This window comes from Phascolarctos cinereus, unplaced genomic scaffold, assembly GCF_003287225.1.
Source record: "Phascolarctos cinereus isolate Bilbo 61053 unplaced genomic scaffold, phaCin_HiC Scaffold_2;HRSCAF=192, whole genome shotgun sequence".
Classification (NCBI taxonomy): Eukaryota; Metazoa; Chordata; class Mammalia; order Diprotodontia; family Phascolarctidae; genus Phascolarctos; species Phascolarctos cinereus.
The window spans coordinates 138615675-138639850 of record NW_027555625.1 but is presented as its reverse complement, the minus strand read 5'-3'; the positions used below and the strand labels follow the sequence as shown (position 1 = coordinate 138639850).

The following is a 24176-nucleotide window of genomic DNA, read 5'->3' as shown; positions in this document are numbered from 1 at the left end:
CTTGGTCAAACACTGACTTGGACAAAAATGTTTACCTCCCTTTAAGTTGATGCCTCTGAATTTTATGTATGAGTGGATGAGAATGACCTTGGGTCGCCATGGGGTCCTGCTGCTCAATGGCTCTGGGCTGAGGACATCTGCACATTTAAATTGGTACTGCATAAGGAGGTATCACTCTACTTTTCTGACATTTCCCATCACTCTCTTCACACTTTACACCCTAGACAAATTGGACCATTTGTTATTCCTCCAAATAAAGAATAATGTGAGCCATGCTTGGCATCATGCCTTTGCTCACATTGTTCTTTATTTTTGTAATTCCCTTCCTCACTCTCTTTACCTCTTACTCATCCTTTAAAGCTCAAAGCAAACATCAGCTCCTCTAGGATGCCTTCCCTGACTCCCACTCTTTGAGAGATTTTCTTACAGTCATCTCAGATTTGACCTTTGCCCTCAACTAACCAACATATTTATCGTATATGATCATGTATTATAGTTATCTGTGTTTGTGTCTGGTTACTCCAGTAGACTATAAACTTCTTGAAAGTAGGATCTCCATCTTATTTAAACTTCCTTTCTTCTCCTAGAGACTGGTATAATATTTTGCATATAATAGGCTCTTATTAAATGTTTGGAGGTAGAAGGAAAGGACACTCACCTCAGCCTCCCCAGCATTAGGGATTACAGGCATGTCGCATCACCCTCCACCCTAACCACTTGATGGATACAGCAAATACCAGTCAGTCAACTAGCATTCATTAAATGCTATGGTCCAGGCACTGTGCTAAGATCTGGAGATACCAAGGAAGATAAAAATATAATCCTGCCCTCAAGGAGATCATATCCTAATATGGGAAAAAACCATGCAAAAAAAATGTATAGAGAAGATAGATACAGTGTAAATAAGAGATGATCTGAGAAGGGAAATCCCTAGCAGTGGGTAGGGAGGGTTGGTTGGTTTCTGTCCTTCGCTTTTATAGAGCACCAAAATTACATCATTATGTTGGAGTTGAGGTACAGTGGGTCTGACTGTGGCTGATCAGACAAATACAAGCTATGAAGGCTCTACCACAGGTTGAGCACAAATAGACCATATGAACATTTGAAGTGGAGATGTCTCTAAATTTGCACATCTCATGTTTCTTTTACTTCAATTCTGCTTTGCTCATAGTTCATGGCACCTTCTTTGATGCCGGCACACCATGCTGGGCAGTCCTGTGCCAGAGTCTCCAATGTCTCACAATCAATTCCAAAGTTCTTCAGAGAGACCTTTAGACTGTCCATGTACCACTTCTTCTGATGTCTGTGTGAGTGCTCGCCTTATGTGAGTTCTCTCTAGGGCAAACATACATTTGGCATTCAAACAATACAGCCAGCCCATTGGAGTTGCATTCCAATGTTTGAATAGAGTTTGAATGCTTGGCAGTTTAGCTCAAGAAAGGACCTCAGTGTCCAGTAACTTATCTTGTCAAATGATCTTTGGAATCTTTCCAAGACAATTCAGTTGGAAGCAATTCAGTCTTCTGGCATGGCACTGGTAGATTGTCTAGGTTTCACAGACATACAATAATGAGGTCAGCACAACAATTTTTTAGACCTTCAATCTGGTAGGCAGCCTTATGCCTCTTCTCCTCCATACTTTCCTGTGGAATCTCACAAACACTGAGCTAGCTCTGGTGATACATGCATCAACCTCATCATCTTTCTAGACATCCCTGGAAATTATACTGCCAAGGTAAGTGAATTTATCCACAAGTATTCAAAATTCCTCCATTTGCTGTAATCAATGGTTCCATGTGTGGATGATGTGGTGCTGGCTGGTGGAGAACATGTGTTTTCTTGGTGTTAATCATTAGGGCAAAATTAGCACAAGCAGCAGAGAATTGATCCCTACTTTGTTGCATCTCAGCTTCAGAGGGTCCATTGAGTGCACAGTCATCTGCAAACAAAAAAATCACATATCAGCTCTCCATCTACTTTAATTTACCATCTTAACTTGAAGGAAGCCAGAGAATCTAGGGGGCCAAAATGAGGAGATAAGACAAAGTCTGGAAATGTAATGTGCAATATTAGGTAATGGGTATCAGCAGCCAGACACAGAGTTGGGAAAATAATGAGTAGTATGGAATATGCAGTTATCAGAAGATTTAGCAGTATGTCAACAATCAGGGAGGTACACTGAAGGTTAAGGAGAATTGTGTGGCTGAATCAATAAGTGTCTCTAAAGCACCAATGATAGGGTTTATGGTGTTGCAAGGTCAGAGGCAACAACAACCCAAGAATAGAGGCAAATAAGCATTAAGGAGCATGCAGTTTGCAAAGGTTAGGACAGGCAACAGGTCAGGCAGAGAGAAGGAAGAATCAAAGTAAAATACTAGCAATCATAGTACCATGAGGCCAGCTTGTTTGTGAGTCAAAGCTCTAGCTCAACTAGGCATCTGTTATATACCTAGGTCAGAGATGGGGAACAATGATAAAGCTTTGATGATCCTGACCTCACCAAGACCTCACCTTAATGAGTATACCTGGTTCTGATAGGTGATCACAAAGAGAGATGAGACATTCTAGCACTTGAAGATCCAACCTCAGTGCCTAACTGAGGGGACAATCTGAGATTCCTTTTAGAAGTGTGCCAAGCTGTGGTTATATGAATAACAAGGTGGTAAGGTAGTACTCTGAAGTAATTGTGCCTCTGGAGGAAAGAATCTTTCCTTCTTCCCTTCCTTCCTTTCTTACTCTCTCCTTTCTTCCTTCTTTCCTTCCCTCCTTCCTTCCTTCTTCAAACCTTGATGCTCAGAACTTAAGCTATATACAGAGGGGCAACTTCTCTCTAATAATATTGATATGACTTATTTTGTGCCCCTATCCAAAGAGTCTCTGTCTCTATGTTGTCTCTGCCTCTCTCTTAGAATATGTGAATTTAGCATATTTCTAGCTTTTTCCTAGAATAATTTGAGTAAGCTCCCCTACAAGTAAACAATGTTGCTAACAAGTATTTTGAACATAAAATCTATTTATTATAAGCATAATAGGATGTATCTCTGCTTTGATTCCAGGAGTAAGTTAACAGGGTCATTCTACTATTCCCTTTCCAGAGTTATCTTATTATCATCTCTACATAAACAAATGCAGTAATAGAAATGGGGGAAATCTCAGTAGCATAAGTGGAATTGGAGAGTCTATGTCCTATCTTCTAGCCCTTTCCCCCTGCAGACTTACTCTCTTTGTTATAGCTTTTATGTACCTAATCTATATGCTCTCAGCTCTGGTCCTGCTTGCCTCTGCTGTTGTTGAGGCCACCACCACTTAAGCTTGATGTCATAAACTCAGATTTCTCTCTCCTATCCCCTGGCATGCTTGCATCCTTATTGCTCCCAGACAGCTCAGCTCTTGCCTAATAAATACCTGTGCCCTGAGCTCGTGCCATCACGTAAAAACAAATCCCTACTCTTCTTCAATCAATGACTGTACCTTGGGCTCAGGGAGCAATGGAAAAGTGAGTTCTTATTTAACAGCACTACATTTTAAGCCCATAGCATTATATGAAGGTAACTCTCTTCTCATTTCTTTCCTTTACCACTATATGTTCCCCCTCCAAAAGAAAGGATAGATCCACTGCTTTGAGGTTGGTCATTGATAACAGATCACAGAAGGAAGAACTACTCAATTCTTAATTGTACATCTATTTTCCCTACTGGGAAGGATAGAACAAAACTGGTTAACATAGTCAAAATGAATGGTAAGTTAATAAGAGACAACAGAGTTGCCTTTAATTAAATCAAGTCACCAGAATTGGATGGATTGTACCCCAGGATAATGAAGCAATTGGCATGTGTGATTGTTGAGTTGCTCTCAGTGTCTGAAAAAATTCCAGAGATCAAGAGAGATGCTACAGGACTGGAGAAGGGTGAGTGCTGTCCTGGCTTTCAAAAAATGGGATAAGTATGAAGGTCCATGACGATAACTTCAATGATTGGCTTAAAAATATTCTAAAATACATTTTGTTTTTGTTTTTAAATATATGTTTAAGGAATAACCCATAAGCATTTAGAAACAGCAATTTTATTCCTTAAGTATCAGCATGACTTCAAGAGCTGTTCATGTAATACATAATTTCCTTTTTTTCTTTATCAGTTACTCAACTAATAAAACAAAAAAGGAAATTATGTCTTAAATATAGTTTTTTTGAATTTCAACAAAGATTTTGCCAAAACCTCTAACATTGTTTTTGTGAATAAGATGGAGGAAAAATGGGCTATGTGATTGTACAGGAAGGCAGATCTGAAATTGGCTGAATGAGCAGCTCCAACAAGTAGTGATTAATGAATCAATATCATCCTGAAGAGAGGTCTCTAGTGAAGTGCTCCAGATCTCTGTCATCTAGTCTGCTCTGTTTAATGTTTTTTTTTATCAGTGTCTTAGATAATTACATAGATAGTATACTTGAAATACATATAAATATATACATATGTGTACGTGCATATGTCTATACGTACATATGTATGCATATGTGTATATATACATATATAATCATATATACATATATGTATGTATATATATATGTGTGTGTGTGTATATATATATATATGGAAAGACTGATACACTATGACAGAATACAATGACAATATTCAAAAAGATCTCATAGGATCACAGAATCTTAGAGTTGGAAGTAACCTCAGTGGCTATCTAATCCAAACCTTATATAAGAAAAAAAAATTCCTGTATGACATACCCAATGAATTGTCTTAACAGGCTCAAATAAAAAACTAAATCTTGTAAGATGAATTTTTAGGTATAAGTATAAAGTCCTACATTGAGGGCCAAAAATTCAACTTCACAATGAAAGGGGGGAGGTGGAGAGCCAAAGCAAGGCAAAAGTTTACAGGGAAAACATCTGAAGGTTTTAATGAATTAAAAGCCCTATGTGAAATAATAGCCACCAAAAATACCTCTTGAAATGTTATTCTGGCTTAATAGAAACATAGCATCCAGGAAGAAAGAAACCAACATTTATCAAATTTCTCTTATGTGCTAAGTATTGTACTAACTGCTTTACAAATAAGATAATTCTTATTTGATTCTCATATCAACCCCGGGAGGTAGGTACTATTAATATTCCCATTTTACATTTGAGAAAACTGAGACAGAGGTTAAGTGGCTTGCTCAGGATCACATAGCTGGTAAGCATCTAAGCAGAATTTAAACTCAGCTCTTTCTGAGCAGAAGTACAAAGCTCTATCCACTGTGCCCCTAGACCAAGGGAAATTGTAATCCTGAAGTATTATATTCAGTTCTAGGAGCCAAAGTTAAGGAAAATATTGATCAAATCCATTTTCCACCAATGGCTCTGCTTGGTTTCTGGCTTTGACTCCATGGAACATCATGCCTCTACCAGAATAAACTGATAACTTGAAATTTCATCACCATGTAGATTGACTAAGCTTTTGATTCTCAAGACCTTCTCAGCTCCCTCAGTTTCCTCTCCCTTCTGATTGGGGGGCTGGAGGGTAGAATTCCTCTCAAATAAACTCTTGAACGCCTTCTGTTATAGAGGGTTCCAAATTTTCCAGGTAACTCTTCATGTTCCATCAGTGGCTCTGCTTGGTTTCAATCATACCCCCCACTTCATACCTCTTCGTGCCCCTCCCCTTTTCAAAATTAATTCAGACCTCTGATTTCCTGGCTTAGTCAAGGCATTTTTTTTTATTATTAATAGACACAAGGGACAATTGGACTACAAGCACATAAGCAGGTCTCACCACCTTGTTTTCCAACCAAGTGGAGTATGGCTGGCCAATTTTTCATCTTAGGATTGGGTTGAGGAAACAAAAATCAGTTGGGCATGGTGTAGATTTGAAAGATGAATGGGACGGAGGCATACATTTCAATGCTAGGTGAGGAAAGTACAGTGCTAGGAGATTGATAAAGTTATGGGTATTAGGACACAGTGACCAGGTTTTGGTTGGAACCTTCTGGACACAAGTACTGCCAGATGAATAAATGCTTTCCATTGTCCTACCCCACAGAATTCTTGCCTGTAAGAGCATATTTCCCCATAGTTTATTCATGTTAGCAACGCCTACTATACACACAGGTCTTAATAAACTTTCTCAATAAGGTAACAATTCACAGTCTGATATATTTAGGGGATGAGCTATGTTCAAATTGCTTAGTTGTTAACTAGTATTTATTAAGCACCAACTGTGTGCTAGACACTGTGCTAAGGAGTTCCCTAGTCAACTCCCCTTTTGCACACATGTTTTTAATCCTAGAACATTCCATGACACGTTAATTAATTCCATGGCACGAAGTCAAGGCTTAGGTGTCACAGTGAAGGCTCAAAGCCTCCAGTGGGCACTGACTCGTAAGGGCGCAAAGCAGACCATGTCCAGAGTGCAGAGAGTGTATGCTGGCTTTGTTTGGAAGGCATATTGAAAGCCTGCTTCCACTCTTACACCAGCATCACCAATTATGGATCCTATCCTTAATCTGTCTTCCTTCGTTACCAAGTTCAAGTGCTGGGCAAGTCCTTTGGGCATCTCAAAGAGTATATCAGGCCCTTGACACTAGGGAGGGAAGGAAGGAAGGAAGGAAGGAAGGAAGGAAGGAAGGAAGGAAGGAAGGAAGGAAGGAAGGAAGGAAGGGAGGAGGGGGAGGAGGGAGGAGGAAGGGAGGAGGGAGGGAAAGAGAGAGAGAGAGAGAGAGAGAGAGAGAGAGAGAGAGAGAGAGAGAGAGAGAGAGAAAGAAAGAAAGAAAGAAAGAAAGAAAGAAAGAAAGAAAGGGAGGAAAAAAGAAAGAAAGAAAGAAAGGGAGGAAGAAAGAAAGAAAGAAAGAAAGAAAGAAAGAAAGAAAGAAAGAAAGAAAGAAAGAAAGAAAGAAAGAAAGAAAGAAGGAAGGAAGAGAGGGAGGAAGGAAGGAAGGAAGGAAGAGAGGGAGGAAGGAAGGAAGGGGGAAGGAAGGAAGGAAGGAAGGAAACAATCATTTATTAAGCATAAACTATGTACCAGGCACTGTGCTAAGCACTTTACAAATATTACCTCATTTGATAATCAAAACAACCCTGGAAGGTAGGTACTATTATGATGCCCATTTTACAGTTGAGGAAGCTGAGACAGAGGTTAAATGAATTGGCCAGGGTTAAGTGGTCACTTAAATCAGAGTTTGTCGCTTAAAGCAGAGGTTAAGTGATTAGTGACTAGACCACAGCTGGTAAATGTATGAGACAAGATTTTAACTCAGGTCTTCTTGAGTCCAGACACAGAGCTCTATACATTGGGCTACCTAGCTACCTCTGGAAATGGGAAATAACATAACCTAAGGATTTAGGTCTGTCTTGTTGGAGGACTGTCATGGTTCTAGAACCCCTTCTGCTAATATTTGGATTAGCAATGGAAACCTGAATCATGGAAGGGCAATTCAAGTGGATCATTCTTCTACTGCCCTTCCTTTGGGTGGGCAGCCTTAGACACATGAGTATGTAATCTCTTCTTAGCACTCCTGCAGGAGATGAAAATGTCCTGAGTGGGGAATGGAAGAAACTCTTTCTAATGTGTAATCTCTTTGGATCTTTTCCCCTGGTTTTCCAGTTTATTTGTGCTTCTAATCCTCCCTGCTCTTTATATAGTAAAAAGTAAGAGGATAGCCCCCAGCCATATGTCATCAGTTTGCTCAGCTCCCAGATACTGACTGTGTTAGGCTTTGTTAGTCTTAGGAGAAGAATAACCTCCAGGTACTAATGGGGGCAGACAGTTTGCTTTTATGTTTTCCTCCTTCTTCATTCTAAAAGGGAAGAGTAACAAGTTAGCTTCTGCTGTTGGAATAACAACAAAAGCATTTACTGGCAGTCAGTTCATAAGAAGATTTGTCTTGTAATTGGAGCTTCAGAGAATTGTAGGCGTCAATGGCATCCTTGGTATAAATTAGCCTGCTCTCCAAATTTAAAAATTTTACTGTAATTATTGAAGTCGACACCACCCCTGCCAGTTTTTGCATTAAAGTGACAGCTTACAGGGGCCAGTGGTTCTGATCCCTTATGGGCCAGATCCAGGCCCTGGGTGCTCTGGCCTCCCAGTAAAGTGAAAAAAAAAAAAAAAAGATCGCATTATTGTGGTTCTGAGTCTCTCACAAAAGCTGAACCACTTGGGAGTTTCTTGAGCCAGACTGAGCCAGGCTTTCTAGCTTCCTAAATTGTGGGTGGGGCTCCCAATATGCTGGATGACATAGTCTGGCCCCTTCTCCATCACGTACTTTCACAAAGAAATTGGACTGCAGCACAGAAACCAGTGTACCAACTTGTTATCTCTCCATTCCCAGACTCATGGTGCTCGCATTCTCACTGATAACCTCTAGCCCTGCTCCTTCTTGACAAGAACGGTTGAGGTTTTCTTCAACAGCCTATATATATGAGGTCTATCTATACCTTGCCTCTTGAGAAACCCTGGACAGGCCCAACCAGACCACAACACTTGCCCCTAGGGCTGTGATCATAATAGAAAAAAATCAGGAAAAAGAAAAAAGAAAAATCACCCAAGAAATAACCTCTGAAAGAAAGAAGTCTGACTAGAAATCTCTTAATCACAGAACATCTTGGATTTGCATGGTAATTTATGTTTTCAAGAGGGTGTCCACATCTAACTTGGTCTTTACAAAAAGCCTGTGGTCACTGGATCAAGTTGACACAGAATCTCAGGGCTGGAAAGAATCGTGGGCATGAGTATTCTAGTCCAATATGCTCATTTTATTTTCAATAGTTGTGTTGCTTCTGTTGCTGCTCTTGTCATCATTCTTGGTTTGGTTCTTCAATATTCAATAGAGAAGCACAATTGTGGGGAATGGAGGAGCCATCTAAAACTTCCAAGTCAGGCTTAGCCCTGAGGATGCTTCATGATACAGACATAGTCACTATCTTCAGCATCCTTGACTTCATAAATACTATATCTATGTTTTTTTTTTTTCCGTAGAGGAGGCATAAATGCTTAAGATGATATCTCTCTTCTTTTATTCTATCAGTAAAGGACACAGATTCATCCTTCTCTGTTTTGATATTAGAGTACTGGATAGAGTACTGGATTTGTAGTTAGGAAGACTTGGGTTCAAATCCTGATTTCTGACACTAGCTGAGTAACTATGGGAAAGTCCCTTAGTATCTCTGACATTAGTTTCCTCATCTATAAAATAAATATGATAATTGCTATCATACCTGAGCTGTGAGGTGCAAATGAGATAATGTATTTAATGCATTATCAACTTTAAAGTATTATATAAATGTTAGTTATCATTTTTTATTATTGTTAACATAAATCTCTCATGATCAGGAGTAGTAATGTGCATTTAAATTGAGCTAATGCTCTTGATGATGATCAGTTATCCACACTAGAGGATAAAAAGGACTGAGTATAAAACTTCATTACTAACCCCCAACGTGAAGAGGAAAGATGTTCTGCTTGACCATAGAAGGAAGAACTAGGTCGAATAGTTGGAAGATACTGGAAGGCAGATTCTGGCTTAGTATAAGGGGAAAAAAAACTTCTAATACTTAGTGTCCAAAAGGGTGGTGTAATTGGTGACCTCAGCAGAGTGTAAGTGTCCTGTCATAGGTCTTCAAGTGATTGAATGACAAGTTAGAGATTTATAGAGGAGACCCATGCTTCAGAAGGGACAACCTACTCATTTTACAAAATAGGAAACTGAGCCAAGGGACTTGCCCAAAGTGACACAGAAAGTATTATAGTGGCAAAGTCAGGACTACAACCCAAGGCTCAAGATTCCAAAAAACCCATTGTGACTTTCTTTTTTGTTTTTCAATGATTCTCTCTTTCTCCCTATTCATTCAACTTCTAATCCATTTCAAACAGCTGAAGCCCCACAGAGGGAGCAATACAGTTCTTTCCACAAATGTGCCTCTGACTCCATTATTCATCCTTTGAGAGGACAGAGTAGCTTCCTGTTCTGTATTCTACCCTGCCTTGTTGTCTTATGTCTTATTATGAAAATCCCAGCCTCGTTAATAGCTTCAGCATTCTATGCATTTAAAACTGAGGCTATGGAATAATGCAAATGGGGCAGTGCCTGCCCAATAAGGATGGGCTGAAGTCTGATGCAAATTGAAAACGAAAAGTTATTAGATGAAGATATCAGGAATGATATAGGAAAAAAAGCTGCTGCATGGACTGAGGCTGATGCAGGGCTTTAAGAAGGATGGTTTTATTTACCAAAATGCAACCACTTACACGAACCATAGAATTTGGCTACTGTATATTGGGCGGGGGTGGGGGGAGGCAGCTGGAGGTGGTTGCTTTCCCAAGTGCTAGATCTTCACAGGCCTTCCCTAAATTAGCATCCATGGTTTGAAAGGCTTGGGGTAAGATTGTAGAACAAACAAGGCAGTCAGAGAAAGGACAAGTATTTCAAACCAACATAAAGGACCACAATCAATGAGCACTATCTTCCCACCTTTCATCTTGGTTCAATGGAAACATAATTGGACTAAGGAGGGAGGACTCGGTTGTCAGTGCTGATTCTAATTTGATGATACAACTGCTTGTAACATTTAGGTAGGTTACTTCCCCTCCCTCTTCCTTAGTTTTGTCTACTGGGAGTTGCTGCTGTGTGACCACAGTTGGGTCTCTACTGCTTACTAGCAATCCATCTGTTACACTCTTATTGTATCCTTATCTCAATGACTGTTCTAAACCTTTTCCTCTCTCCTCAGTCTCTCAACCTGAACTCTCATTCCCTGTAGTTAAAAAAATCAACTTCATCTCTTACTTCGCTGAGATTGAAGCCATACAGTGGAAGTTCCTTCAACTCCTTTCCTCCATCTCAAGCTTTTGAACATCATCTTCCCCTTTCCCTTTGTCCCAGATGTTTGGTCGTCCAATCAGTGCTGGGTCCACATTAATGTAGACAGATCCTCTATCCTCTAACCTACATCATGCCATCTCATAAAGACATCATGAGGAAGTTTGTCTCCAGCTGCCTACGAGACATCTTTTCTTGGCTGTCCCAAGAAAATCTCTTACCTAATATGTCCAAACCACGTCATCTTTCATCCCAAACTTGCTTCTTATTCTGAGTCCACCCTTTTTGTCTATGGTACAACCATTCATCCAGTCTCCCATTATTTGGAAATTTGGGTTTATTGTTTACTCTTTCCTTTGCCCTAATTACTCCTATTCAATCAGTCACCATAGCCTGTCCATAATAGTGCTGCAAAATCTTTTATATCTTCTCTATTTCTACCAATATAAGCCAAGTTTGTATCCTTATTACCACCTCCCTAGACTAGTGTAGTTTTTACAGATCTTCCCATCTCTGCTTTCTGCTATCTCCAATCCAATGTGGCCATCACTGCCAGCCTAAACTTTCTCATACATACTTCAGGCCATTTCTCTCTTTAAAACCTTTCAAAGATTCCTTCTTGACTACTGAGTTAAGTTTAAATTCCTTTGTCTGGTACTCAAGGCTCTCCACAATTTCCTACCTTTCCAGCTTTATCTTACGTACCGTGTTCTTTCTGAAGAACTCTGGAATCAATTGTGAGACGTGGGAGATGTTGGCAAAGTATGACCACCCAGCAAGGCGTACCTGCATCAAAGAAGGTGCTGTGCTGCATAAACGAAGTAGAATTACAGTAACTCAAGAGAAACATGAGATGTACACATTTAGAGACATCTCCACTTCAAATATTCATGTGGACTATTTGTGCCTGACCTCTGTTAGAGCTTTCTGAGTTCATGTTAGTCTGATCAGCCACAGCTGGACACACTGCACATGGACCCTGATATAATGATGTCATGTTGATCCTCTCTGAGCACAAAGGAACTAACCAATATAACATGTTCCAAATTCTTTAAGTCCTAGTCAACTACCCCGCTCACCATTTCCACTCATTTTTATTCCTTTCCCTGGAAGGCTTTCTCAGAGCAGTAAACATTGAATTTGTACATATTTTATTTATGCATGTTTTTGGAAAGGGTTTTATTTTTCTTCTTTTTTTGCAATTGGGGGACAGCGGGTAGGAGGGTGAGAAAATAGATTTTTGTTAATTGCTTAATTTCGTTACTTTCTTGTTAAGCATTTAACATAGTGTCTGGCATACAGTATGTACTTAGTAAATGCTTTTGTGGATTTGAAAATTGAAAAAATAAGCTAAAAAATTAAGAGTTTTGCAAACCTTGATGCACTATATAAACCTGAGCTCTTGACATGGGAAGATGTGTTGTACAGTCAATAAAGAACTCACCTTTAATCAGGAAGACACAGATTCAAGTCCCTCTTTCATATATGCTGGTTGCATTACTCTGGAAAAGTCACTTAACCTCATGAGCTTTTGTCTAGGCAAATCTCTTAAGAATAAAAGTTATAGAGCAGGTGCTGACTTCTGACTTACATTGGTAGAAAGACTTTCATTTTCCAGGAGTTCATTATATAAATGAAGCCACTGGTGCTGTCCATATTATTATTGCTGCTGCTGCTGTTATATAAATGGTGGAATAAAAATTTCTGTACTAAATTAGGGCAGCTAGGTGGTACAGTGGATAGAGTGTCAGGCCTGGAGTCAGGAAGATTCAACTTCCTGAATTCAAATCTGGCCTCAGACACTTAACTAGCTGTGTGACCCTGAGCAAGTCACTTAATCCTATTTGCCTCAGTTTCCTCAAATGTAAAATGAGCTGGAGAAGAAAATGGCAGACCACTCCAGTGTCTCTGCCAAGAAAACCCCACATGGGGTCACAAAGAGTTGGTCACAACTGAACAACAGCAGCAACTAAATTGAAGGATGCAAGCAAAGCCCAGACAGAGGGGTTTTTTTTCCCATTTCATTGGCTGAAAAATCTTCTGTTGACTATTTCATGCTGGAAGATTTAGGGGAAAGGGGTCTTGTCCTACATAATTTTGACTAAAGACATACTAAAGACAGAAATGCTGCACTGTCATTCAAAATGCAGATAACGAAGCACAGCAGTCAAAGCATGAATGGAGCAGTTGTGTCTCAGGCACCAGATGACTCACTTTTGGTTCTCATGATTACCCTGATGTCATCACAGGCCCTGGGGTGTGTGAATAGCCTGGCGGAGCCGAATTACCTGACTAAGACCTATTTTCTCCCCCATCTGCTTAAACATGCCTTCTAATTTCATGGGCCTCAGCACCTACTTGTTTGCATCACACAAAGGAGGCTAAACAAAGCCACCACCACATTGGCAATAATAAAGAGGCATTGGAATGACATCATGGCCTGGGTAGTGGACCTTTCCAGTGGGCCGATCACAACTGACTGCTTTTATTCATGGCTGCTTATGCGTTGCCAGCTGATAGAAGGAGTCAGATTACCATATTTACTGACATTTCAGCAGCATATTTAAAACAAGGATTTTTAAAGCAAATTGTGGGTTCAGGGTCCACTGGGTGGTAGCATTAAAGTTTAGGATGTGCATCACTACTGGGATGCCAGTCACTGTTACCATGCCAGCCCCGGCTGTGATTCTGGGGCTACCCAGGCCATGGCAGAGTCCCTGTTCTGTTGATATTACTAATGGTGTAAACAAGCCTCTTTTGACAAGCAGAACACACAGAAACTAATTCTTTTCCCCATCTCCATGAGGTAAGGATTTCATAAAGTGACCAGCATAAGAGCAATGTACACACTAGAAGTGGGCTTTCTAGATAGGTGCAGAACCAAGGGTGTTCATATGTGGACACAAACCAATTAAGTTTAAGACTCCCTGAAATTGCTTTCTCCCACCTGGACCAAAAGCAATCAGAACTCAGGGCATTTGGGTTGAAGCCTTGCCTATGGAGCTGTGAATCCAAGGACAAGGCTTTCTACTTATACCCTTAGGAGGGAGTTGAGATTGTTGGAGAAGGAATAGAATGTGACAGAATTGCAGTTGAAAGAGATCTTAGAGATCGCCCATGCTCCTGGTCTTACAGGGAAAGAAACTGAGGCTCAAGGGGGTGAACCAAGGTTTTGTGACTCCAAATCCAGAGTTCTTTCCATGATATCTTAGTGTTGTCTCTTCTTCCAACTCTAAAATAATAATACTATATAAATAGACTCTGAATGATCTACTTCTTTGCCTTGCTATCTGATTGTTTCATGTATCTTTCATCCTTGACTGAAGGAATAGGGACCATATCCTACATGCTGCTTGCAACCCCATAACACATGACATTGTGTTTTTGCTTGGCACATGACAATGCTAACGCTAATACTAATAGCTAGATATAGTACTTTCAGTGCCAAAGTGCAATAAATATATCGTATTTGATCCTCACGACAACCCTCTGAAGTAGATGTTATTATTATCCTCATTCTACAGATGAGGAAACTGAGGCAGAGAGAAGTTAAGTGACTTGCCCAAGGTCACACAGCTAATAAGTATCTGTGGTGGGATTCTCCAGTCTTCCTGAGTCCAGATACAGTGTTGTATTCACTGTGCCATCAAGTTGATATCTGTGTGTGTGTGTGTGCTTGTGTGTGTGTGCAATGTATCTATACCTTAGTGACAAACAAATACTTACATGTTTGATTGGCTAGACCTGAAGGCAGGAAGAGCTGAGCTCAGATCTGATCTCAGACAAGTTACCAGTATTGTTACCAGACAAATTACCTTGCCCTGGGCAAGTCACTCAGCCTTTATCTCATTATTAAATGGGTATATAGGTAGCACTTACCTCAAAAGGTTATTGTAAGAATAAGATAATATTTGTAAAGTGCTTCACAAACTTTAAAGTGGTACATAAATAGCAGCAGCAGCAGCAGCAGCAGTAGTAGTAGTAGTAGTAGTAGTAGTAGTAGTAGTAGTAGTAGTAGTAGTAGTGGTAATTGTTGTTGGCAATTAGGGTAGCACAGTGAATTGAGTGGTCTTGTTGTCAGGAAGACCTGAGTCCTGCCTTAGACACTTACTACCTGTGTGACCGTGGGTTAGTCACTTAACTTATATGAGCCTCAGTTTCCTCATCTATAAAACTTTGCAGACCTTAAAGTGCTATATTATTATGCTAGTGATTAATGGTAGTGGTAAGCTGATTTGTTTCGTGAGTGGCACAATCCAAATGAGTTCATAAAGGACCATCCATCTAGATCTAGGCAGGGGCCATCCAGGTCATCAAGATCCATTCATTTTTTTCATTTTATTGGGGAGGAAATAGCCTCCAAAAGATTGAAAGATTTGCCCATGTTCACACAATTAATAAGTGTCAGAGCTAGGGCCTCTGTCTGAATCCATCATTCTTCCTAATGTAGTATGATTACAATCTCTTATTCTAGATCTCCATTTATTCATTCATCATTCATTTTACAAGTATTTTTGAAGTGGCTTCTATATGTATACAGAGTCCTTCACAAAATTGGACACCACACATCTAAATACAGCTATTCTGAAGACAGCCATTAAATCAGTAAATATGGTATTTTTCTTCAAAAATATTTTCTATTTGTACTCATTTCTGTTACTGATTCAGTCCAGGAATGAGGAGGGGTGAATACGGAGAAGACTGATGAATATTGACCCATAAAAGGAATTGTCAGAAAGGAACCCTGACTCCCTACCAGGTTTTCCACTCTCACTATTTACTAGTGAGAGTCTCAGCTCAGACTCCAGATGAGAAATGAGCTGTTTTTCAAGAACTGTATTTGTCTTCTTTCTTCTGGTTTGATTACTCTTCACTCGTATTGACCTCCAGGGTTGTAGTTTTAAAATCTTAACATTTCCTTGCCAAAGTTGTCACCAAATCACAGACTCTGAGATTTGGAATGGCTTTCATAGTTTATAGAGTCCAAACTGTACCTGTCCGATAAGTTTTCATCCAGTCCCTGTTCGAATAACAGAAAACGTTGTTGTTTGTCCTTCATTTTTTAAGAAAAACAATTACATCACAAGGTGATGTCTGGACTCACAGGTAAATTGGATTTAAGTGAGACTGAGTTGCACAAAATCATCAGCCTCACTCTTTCTTCCAGAGTCATCCAAGTCCAGTGACAGGACAAAAGTCAAGAAGACTGGTGATGGCAAATCAAAATGACTCTGAGGTGCCACATCACACCTATCACATTGGCTAACATGACAAAACAGGCATATGATAAATGTTGGAGAAGATGTGGGAAAGTTGGAGCCCTAATGCACTGTTGGTGGAGTTGGGAACTGCTCCAACCATTCTGGAGAGCAATTTGGAACTATGCCCAAAGGGCTATAAAATTGTGCATACCCTTTGACCCAGCAATACCACTTCTAGGTCTGTATTCCGAAGACATCATAAAAATGGGAAAAGGGACCACTTGCACAAAAATAGTTATAGCAGCTCTTTTTGTGGTGGTAAAGAATTGGAAATTGAGGGGATTGTCCATCAATTGGTGAATGGCTGAACAAGTTGTGGCATATGAATGTAGTGGAATGTTATTGTGCTACAAGAAATGATGAGAAGGCATACTTTAGAAAAACCTGGAAAGACTTATATGAACTGATGCTGAATGAAATGAGCAGAACCAGGGGAACATTGTGCACAGTAATAGCCACATTGTGCGATGACTGACTTTGATAGACTTGGCTCTTCTCAGCAATGCAGGGATCTAAGACAACTCCAAGAGACTCATGATGGAAAATCCTATCCACATCCAGAGAAAGAACTATGGAGTCTGAATGCAGATCAAAGCATACTATTTGCTTTCTCTTTTTTTTTTGTTTTGTTTTGTTTTGTTTCTTCTTTCTCATGGTTTTTCCCATTCATTCTAATTCTTCTTTACAACATGACTAATGTGAAAATATGTTTAACATGAATATATAAGTAGAGTCTATATCAGATTGTATGCCGGCTTGGTGATGGGGGGGGAGGTAGAGAATTCAAAACAAAAAATCTTATGGAAATGAATGTTGAAAACTAAAAATTAATTAATTAATTATAAAAAATAAACTCCAAAGCAAAAAAAAAAGTACAACTTCTTCTTTTGCTCACCTCTGAGAATGAAAAAAAATAACTAAACATAATGTATGGATGCCTACTTCAAAAATCATATAAATAAATTTGTATGAGATCTTTTTACTTTGCGAAAAAAGACTGGTGATGGCCCAGGACACAGTGGTTGAACTTGTCTCTTCCATGACTGACCAAACTCTAAGTGCCCCACAACATTTGCTTCAGCTGTCTTCATGGCTACAGAATCAACTTGCTCTCATTTGCCCATTCTGCTGGGTAACGTCTTCACATGCTTACGGCAGACATTACCCTAATTCACTGATGGGTTTGACGTCTGTCAGTTACCCTCAACAAGACTGTTTTACTGCAGTATGCTACAGCTACATGCACATGCTACAGCTTCTTGGAGCCACGGGTGAGAGTTGGGTGACAAGTGGACATCAAAGCTGTATGAGGAGCCTTGAAAAGTGTTTCATTCAACAGGTTAAATGTCTTCAATTACTTCAACTCTCCCTCATATAAATGGCTTTGATTCCCCTCACCAGGCTATGCTTTCTAATGCAACCCAAGTTTCTTTCTTTCAAGGAGAAATTCTGTTTCTTAGCCTTAGATCTCATAGAGGTCATTTTCCTAGAAATTGAACATATGAAGGGCACACTTAATGGAAGCCACCACTGCTCTTGCCTTCTCATTCCTAAACAAAATGCATGCATCTACAAGCACACAAAGTATCATATTGCTGAATCGTAAATCTAGAGCTGGAATGCACCTTAGGGGGTCATCTAGTTGTGCCTGGAATGTTTTCCCTCCATACCTGCCTTTTTGATTCCCTAGTCTACCTTCAAAGATCAGCTCAAGCATTACCTTCTGTATGAGGCTTTTTCCAAATCCCCTTAGCTTCTAGGGCCTCCCCCTACCATCCTTGGGGGGGAAATCTCATATTTATGTTGTATACATTTTGTTAACATGTTTTCCTCCTTGTTAGAATATAATCTCTATGAGGGTAGGAAAGTTTTCATTTTCTATCTCTATCCCCAGCACCTAGCATAGTGCCTAACACATAGTAGGCACTAAACAATTGCTTTCCAATGGATGGGTTGACCACTTGACATGCTACTTCAGGAACTACTCCCCAGTCTCCCTACTAATGAAAGCAGAAGACAAGACATTGTAGCTCAGTGTAAATCCCATTCTCAGGTTCTCCTCAGACAGGCAAATAAAGAAGTTGACAGTTAATTTCATCATGCACTGAAAGGCAATTAGAAACATCGCTTCATGGGAAACTTGAGCCCCTCCTTCTTTTAGTGCCCTCAATGATCCTAACTTTAAACAGACCACCCTGAAAATAATTCCAGCATATGTGCTAAAATCTGTTGCAGAAGATGGGAAATTCTGTGCAGAATTTGACAAGATCCTTCAAACTAAGTTAATATATACCTTGATTCTTACTTCTGTGCAAAGGCAGGTACAGAGGAAAATAGCAGAAAATTTATTGAAAGATGCATCTTGGGAATCAACAGATGGAAGAGGCCAAAGACATGTAGACTGCTCAGAAGCCTCTCAAATGTATATCATAGTTACTTTCTTCAAAGAGATTATCAGAAGGCCCTGAATGTGATAATTGTAGACTCTCTACTTCAGATTATCAGGGTCTTTTAATCCCTGACATAAATATGTCTGGAATCCACTACTTCCTTAACTGTACCTCATAGAGTACCTCTCCTACTTTAAGATGTAATGGAGGCATCATCTTCCACAAAAGTCCTAATTCTCCTTGATTGTTAGCATCCTCCCTCCGGCATCTTGAGGTTAACTCCTTCATTTATATCGGTACTTATTAACTTTATATTTATTCTGAATGTATATATATTTGTTGTCTCTCCCAATAGAATATACATTTATTGCAAGTAAGAATTATTTCATTCTTTGTATTTCTATCTCAAATGCCTAGCAAAGTACCTGACATATTGTAGTTGTTCAGTTGCCTAAGCTGTGTCTGATACTTCATGATCCCATTTGGGCTTTTCTCAGCAAAGATACCAAAGTGGTTTGTCATTTCCTTCTCTAGCTCATTTTGCAGATGAGCAAACTTAGGCAAATAGGGTTAAGTGATTTACCCAGGGTCCCACAACTAGGAAGTATCTGAAGCCAGATTTGAACTTGGGTCTTTCTTTCTCCAGGCCTGGCTCTCTATCCACTGCTCCACCTAGCTGCCCCTGCCTAACTTATTTGCAAAATGATAACCAGTCTCGGCCAGCACAAGCCCAGAATGCCTTCCCCTCAACTCTCTCCCAGGTTAGTTTGTTTTGTAAATGCTTTGAATGTGTTCTCTATAACATGTTCTTAATAGATGTGTGTTACTTACATGCTTATCTGTCTACTGAAAGCTTCAGATGTAAGAAGAGACTGGTGCCCTTATGAAGGTTATTGCAATTATTTCTGCCTTCTGCCCTCACAGAATTATTTCCCTGGCTTCCTAATGGTGGCAATAGTGAAAATCTAACATTATCAGAAACAATGAAATTAGCCATAGCACAAATTAACAGGAAAGGATTGGTGACAAATGTAGGAGACATTTCAGAATCAGGCCATCTATGTGCAGTCATATGATCAACTGGTTAGAGCAAAAGCCAAAGTAAATACCAAATTAGAAGAAAAGATAAAGATTAGAAAAGATAGTATTTGTAACCTGCCTTTTTAAAAAGCTCCAAAAAATAGGAAATGGGGGCATCTAGGTGGCGCAGTGGATAGAGCACCGGCCCTGAAGTCAGGAGGACCTGAGTTCAAATCCAGAGCCACACCAAACACTTGACACTTACTAGTTGTGTGACTTTGGGCAAGTCACTTAACCCCAATTGCCAAAATATATATATATATATATATATAGGAAATGGACAAAAGTGAAGTATAACTTTTGCAAAGCAGTCACCACATTGAGAAGGCTAAACATTCCCCCAAACAACTTCAACCAACAGAAACTTGAACATCTCACCAAACAGAAAGAAATAACAGGGGGAGATCAATATTGGTTTGGAGCACCAGTTCTAAAGTATAAACACAAACTGTTATGGCAGAGGATGGCAGAGAATAAACAATGTCATCAAAAAATAGCAAACAATATTTGAAATTAAACAGCACCACAGACAGCTTGAGTTTTGATGCAGCTAAGCGAGATCCACTGGTAATCCTGAAAGCACTGGCAGATAAAGTCAGAAATAGGACAACAAATAGAAATAAAATGAAACAGCTCTACGGACATTTCTATAGTGAGCTCTTCTCATGAGTAGTGATAACAGAACTACCACATTGAAACTTTATCACCTGCTGTGCCTAGTGTACTGCGTGAGGAACCAGCAACATCAGAAAAAACACCGTGGATAAAGGAAGCACAAAGCACATATTACTTAATAGTTTATCTGCTGTGAGGAATTGGAGATAGTCATTCTATGGAGATGGTATATTAACCATATCCCTTCCTCTCAGTGTTGCAGCTACAAAACTGTGGAACTATATTCCATCTCTTTCCCTAGGATATCTTTCCAAAATTCAAGGCTATGTCTTGGTAGGATATATTGGTTGAAGATCTCTAGGGGTATATAAGCTGTTATCTGAGAGGTCACCAAGTCCAACCTTTAGAGGTTGTACTTACAGATCATCTCATCTTACAAATGAGTAAACCGAGGCCACTAAGATTAAGTAACTTGCCCAGGATCACACAGTAACTATCTGAGTTGATATTTGAACCTAGGGCTTCCTGATTCTAAGTCTAATATTCTTCCTACTATACCCATAATGTCTCTTCTCGTTTGTGTAAAAGGGCGTTTTCTGGATAGTCAAGTGTAGTGTGTTGTTATAAAAATAATCCCACTGAGAGCAAGAGAGTGGCTCATTCATCTTGGTGAAAGGAAATTTAGAACCTGAGAGCTCATTAATGAGTCTATAGTTTGCACTCTGTATTTTAGAATGGGAATGATATAACATGAAAATAAATCTTAGCCTGGAGAATCATGAATAATACTATTCAGAAAAAAAATACAAACTAGTAAGCCTAATCAGAGGTGAGGTAGGATAAAATTGAGAATTAGAAATGTTCTTGCCTGAATGGGCAGGTGGCTTTACTGGTAGCAGAAAGTTCAGCATAGCAGAAGCAATGAGCTTGTTCAGTTCAACATTTCTTAAGTACAAAGCACCATGCTAGGTGCTGACGATACAAAATACAGAAACAAGATCACCCTAGCTCTGAAAAAGCTTATATTCTATGGAGGGAGGAAGGGAATGCAAGGTGTATTCAAGCACCTAAATAGTGCCCTACTCAGTATCACTAATGACCAACAGTGTAGAAACTTCTTTTGGGGATCTTTGGCCTGGGTATATACTTTACAGGACTGGACATAATGGGGTCAAAGATTTAGAATTAGAATCAGCCTTGCAAAATCACAAGGAATCAACTTGGTCCCAAAGAAGAGTTGTGAAACTTTTGTGAGTTGTGAGAAGACGTCTCTTCTTACTCCTTCACAGAGATGAGAGGTCCACACGGGCAGAATGCCACATGTATTATCATACTTTTTCAATGTATTATTTGGTTTTGCCTACTTGACTTCCTTTTTTTCTTTAAAAATAAGCCTCTGTTATTCCCTAAGAAGAGAAGGAAGGAGATTGGGAAATTTAAGTGATATAATGAAAAATATCAATCAAAATGCATTTTTAAAATAACTAGAATTGACCTGAGAGCTCTTCTCAGTACAGAATTTTACAAATGAGGAAATGGAGACCCAGAGAGATTAAGTCACTTGCCCAGAGTCACACAGGTCCAAAGGAACAAAGTGATATTTGAACACACTCCTCTGGTTCCAAATGTAGAGCTGGTTTCCCTGTACCACACTTTTTCCCAATGCATATTGAAGGAAAATCCACCAAAAATTCTCAGGTGACAGTAAATATTGAATAGGCTTACACAGATGGGTCCTGGCCTGCTGTATCAGAAGCAGAGCACTACCCATCAGATATCTCTGGGAAGTTTGCATAGGCATGAGCAGAGGGATAGTAGGTGATTTGGAAGCCCCCTTCTGCGTCAATTTTTTTAAATTTTATTAATTTACTTTGATTTATCAACAATCACTTCCATATGCTTTTGAGTTGAAAATTTTTATCCCCCTTCCTCCCCCCCACCCTCCCCAAGACTGTGCACAATCTGATAGAGGCTTTACATTTACATACCCATTAAACATATTTTCACATTAGTGAAGTTGTAAGTAAAAATTAGAACCAATAAGAGGAACCATCAGAAAGATGAAGCAAAACTCAACAGAAGGTAAAAGCAAGTGAGAGCGATTTGACTTCCATAGTTCTTTCTTTGGATGTGGACAGCATTTTCCATCCTGAGGCCTCTGCAGATGTCTTAGATCCTCGTAATTCTGAGAAGGGTTCAGTTTAACAATCTTAGTCATCGCATAACATGGCTGTTATTGTGTATAAAGTCCTCTTGGTTCTGCTCACTTCACTCAGCATCAGACCATATAAGTCTTTCCAGGTTTTTCTGAAGTCAGCCTGTTCATCATTTCTTATAGCACAATAGTGTTCCATTACATTCATATACCACAACTTGCTCAGCCATTCCCCAATTGATGGGCATCCTATCAATTTCCAATTCTTTGCCACCTCTGTGTCAATTTAAAACGCAGATAACTGTACTTAGTTATATTTAGTTATTTTCTAACTGCTGATAACTGATAATCTTGAGTAAGTCCAACAAGAACTAATTATAGAGTTCAAAAAATGAGACCCACTCTTGTGACTGATATGCCAAGTGTCTAGATTCTGTTTTCCACAACAACACATCTGTTCATCATATTTTGATATGCCAGAATGTAAGTGACGTAAAGTACTACCTCTTAAAATGATACCTAATGAACATGGCACTGGTTGAGCTGGTGAGTTCTCATAAAATGCTCCAGGTTCCTATGGTCAATGTGGATAGGGTACTCAGATTCCTCAAGATGGTGTCTTTAGGGCAGCTAGGTGGCACAGTGGATAGAGCACTGGCCCTGGAGTCAGGAGGACCTGAGTTCAAATCTGGCCTCAGACACATAACACTCACTAGCTGTGTGACTCTGGGCAAGTCACTTAACCTCAATTGCCTCACAAAAAAAAAAAGATACTGTCTTCATAGGCCTTTACCAAGGACAGTTCCTTTTCTCCTATGTCATAATCCTCTGCCAAGATCAACTTATGGGAAAAGTACATGGTACAGGGTTTTAGAGTGATGGGAGATTGGAATAAGCTATAAGACAGTGGTCTCCACTACACTGTTGAATGCACTGATCTTTATAATAATAATTCACATTAATATAGTGCTTGGAGGTTTGAATTATTTGTGATGATCCTGGGAGATCATTGGAGAATAAATGGGATAACAATAATAGCTATTGTTTACATTGCACTTTAAGGATTGCAAAGTGTTTTATACATACCACCACATTTAATGCTCACAACCGCCTGTGAGATAGATGTTATTATTATCCTCATTTTACAGATGAAGAAATTGAGATAGATGAAGTTTCAATGATATGCCCAAGGTCCCATAGCTAGTAAAGAATCTGAAGCAAGATTCAAATTCAGGTCTTCGTGACTCTCATTTCAACAGTCTAATGCATGGCCTGGTTTCCTCAATCCTGATTATATTTCAGCAGGTCAGAGTGAAAAGACTGGGAATACTGTGGCAATAACAGCCCTCAAAAACAAGGAACAGGTCTTTTGCTGAAGTTGGAGCATTCTAATTTATAGTACTGCCACCTTTGGGGGACTGTAAAAACACCTTTAGTCCCATTATTTTCCCTGGTTAGTAAATAAGCATTTATTAAGCACCTACTATGTGCCAGGCCCCATGCCAAATTCTGGGGATACAAAGAAAGGCAAAAGACAAAGGCAAAAGTACCTGCCCTTAAAGAGCTCACAATCTAATGAGGGAGACAATACGTATGCAATTATGTACAAATAAGCTCTCTAAAAGCCTTCTCCTCAAATTACTATTTCAACAACTTTGCACATAGCAGGTGCTGCGGATGCTCACTGACAGTCTGAATCCATTTGGTGTGCTGGGTGTCATACTGGAAGGAAATGATAATATCATTGAGAAAAACAACTAAGCAATAGGCTAGAAGGCCTCGAAAGATGGAGTTCACAAACTCTGGAAAAGACAGCATGATGTAGAATGGATTTGAAGTCAGAAAGAACTTGGTTCAAACTCTGCCTCAGATGCT

The 24176-nt window shown here is 39.5% G+C and overlaps 1 long non-coding RNA gene across 3 annotated transcripts in view; it reads right to left on the bottom strand.

Moving 5' to 3' along the window:
• Window positions 1-285: 285 nt before the first annotated feature.
• The window catches only part of LOC110196397 (uncharacterized), an 82813-nt gene continuing 58922 nt past the window's right edge, over window positions 286-24176 (bottom strand). For 2 of the 3 annotated variants that reach the window (XR_002321186.2, XR_002321188.2), the window contains exons 3-4: window positions 11506-11586; window positions 286-1939 (exon numbers count right to left, since the gene is read on the bottom strand). This is a non-coding gene — a long non-coding RNA (uncharacterized LOC110196397). The remainder of the gene's footprint in view (window positions 1940-11505; window positions 11587-24176) is intronic. The other variant, XR_013484600.1, reaches the window with a different exon arrangement.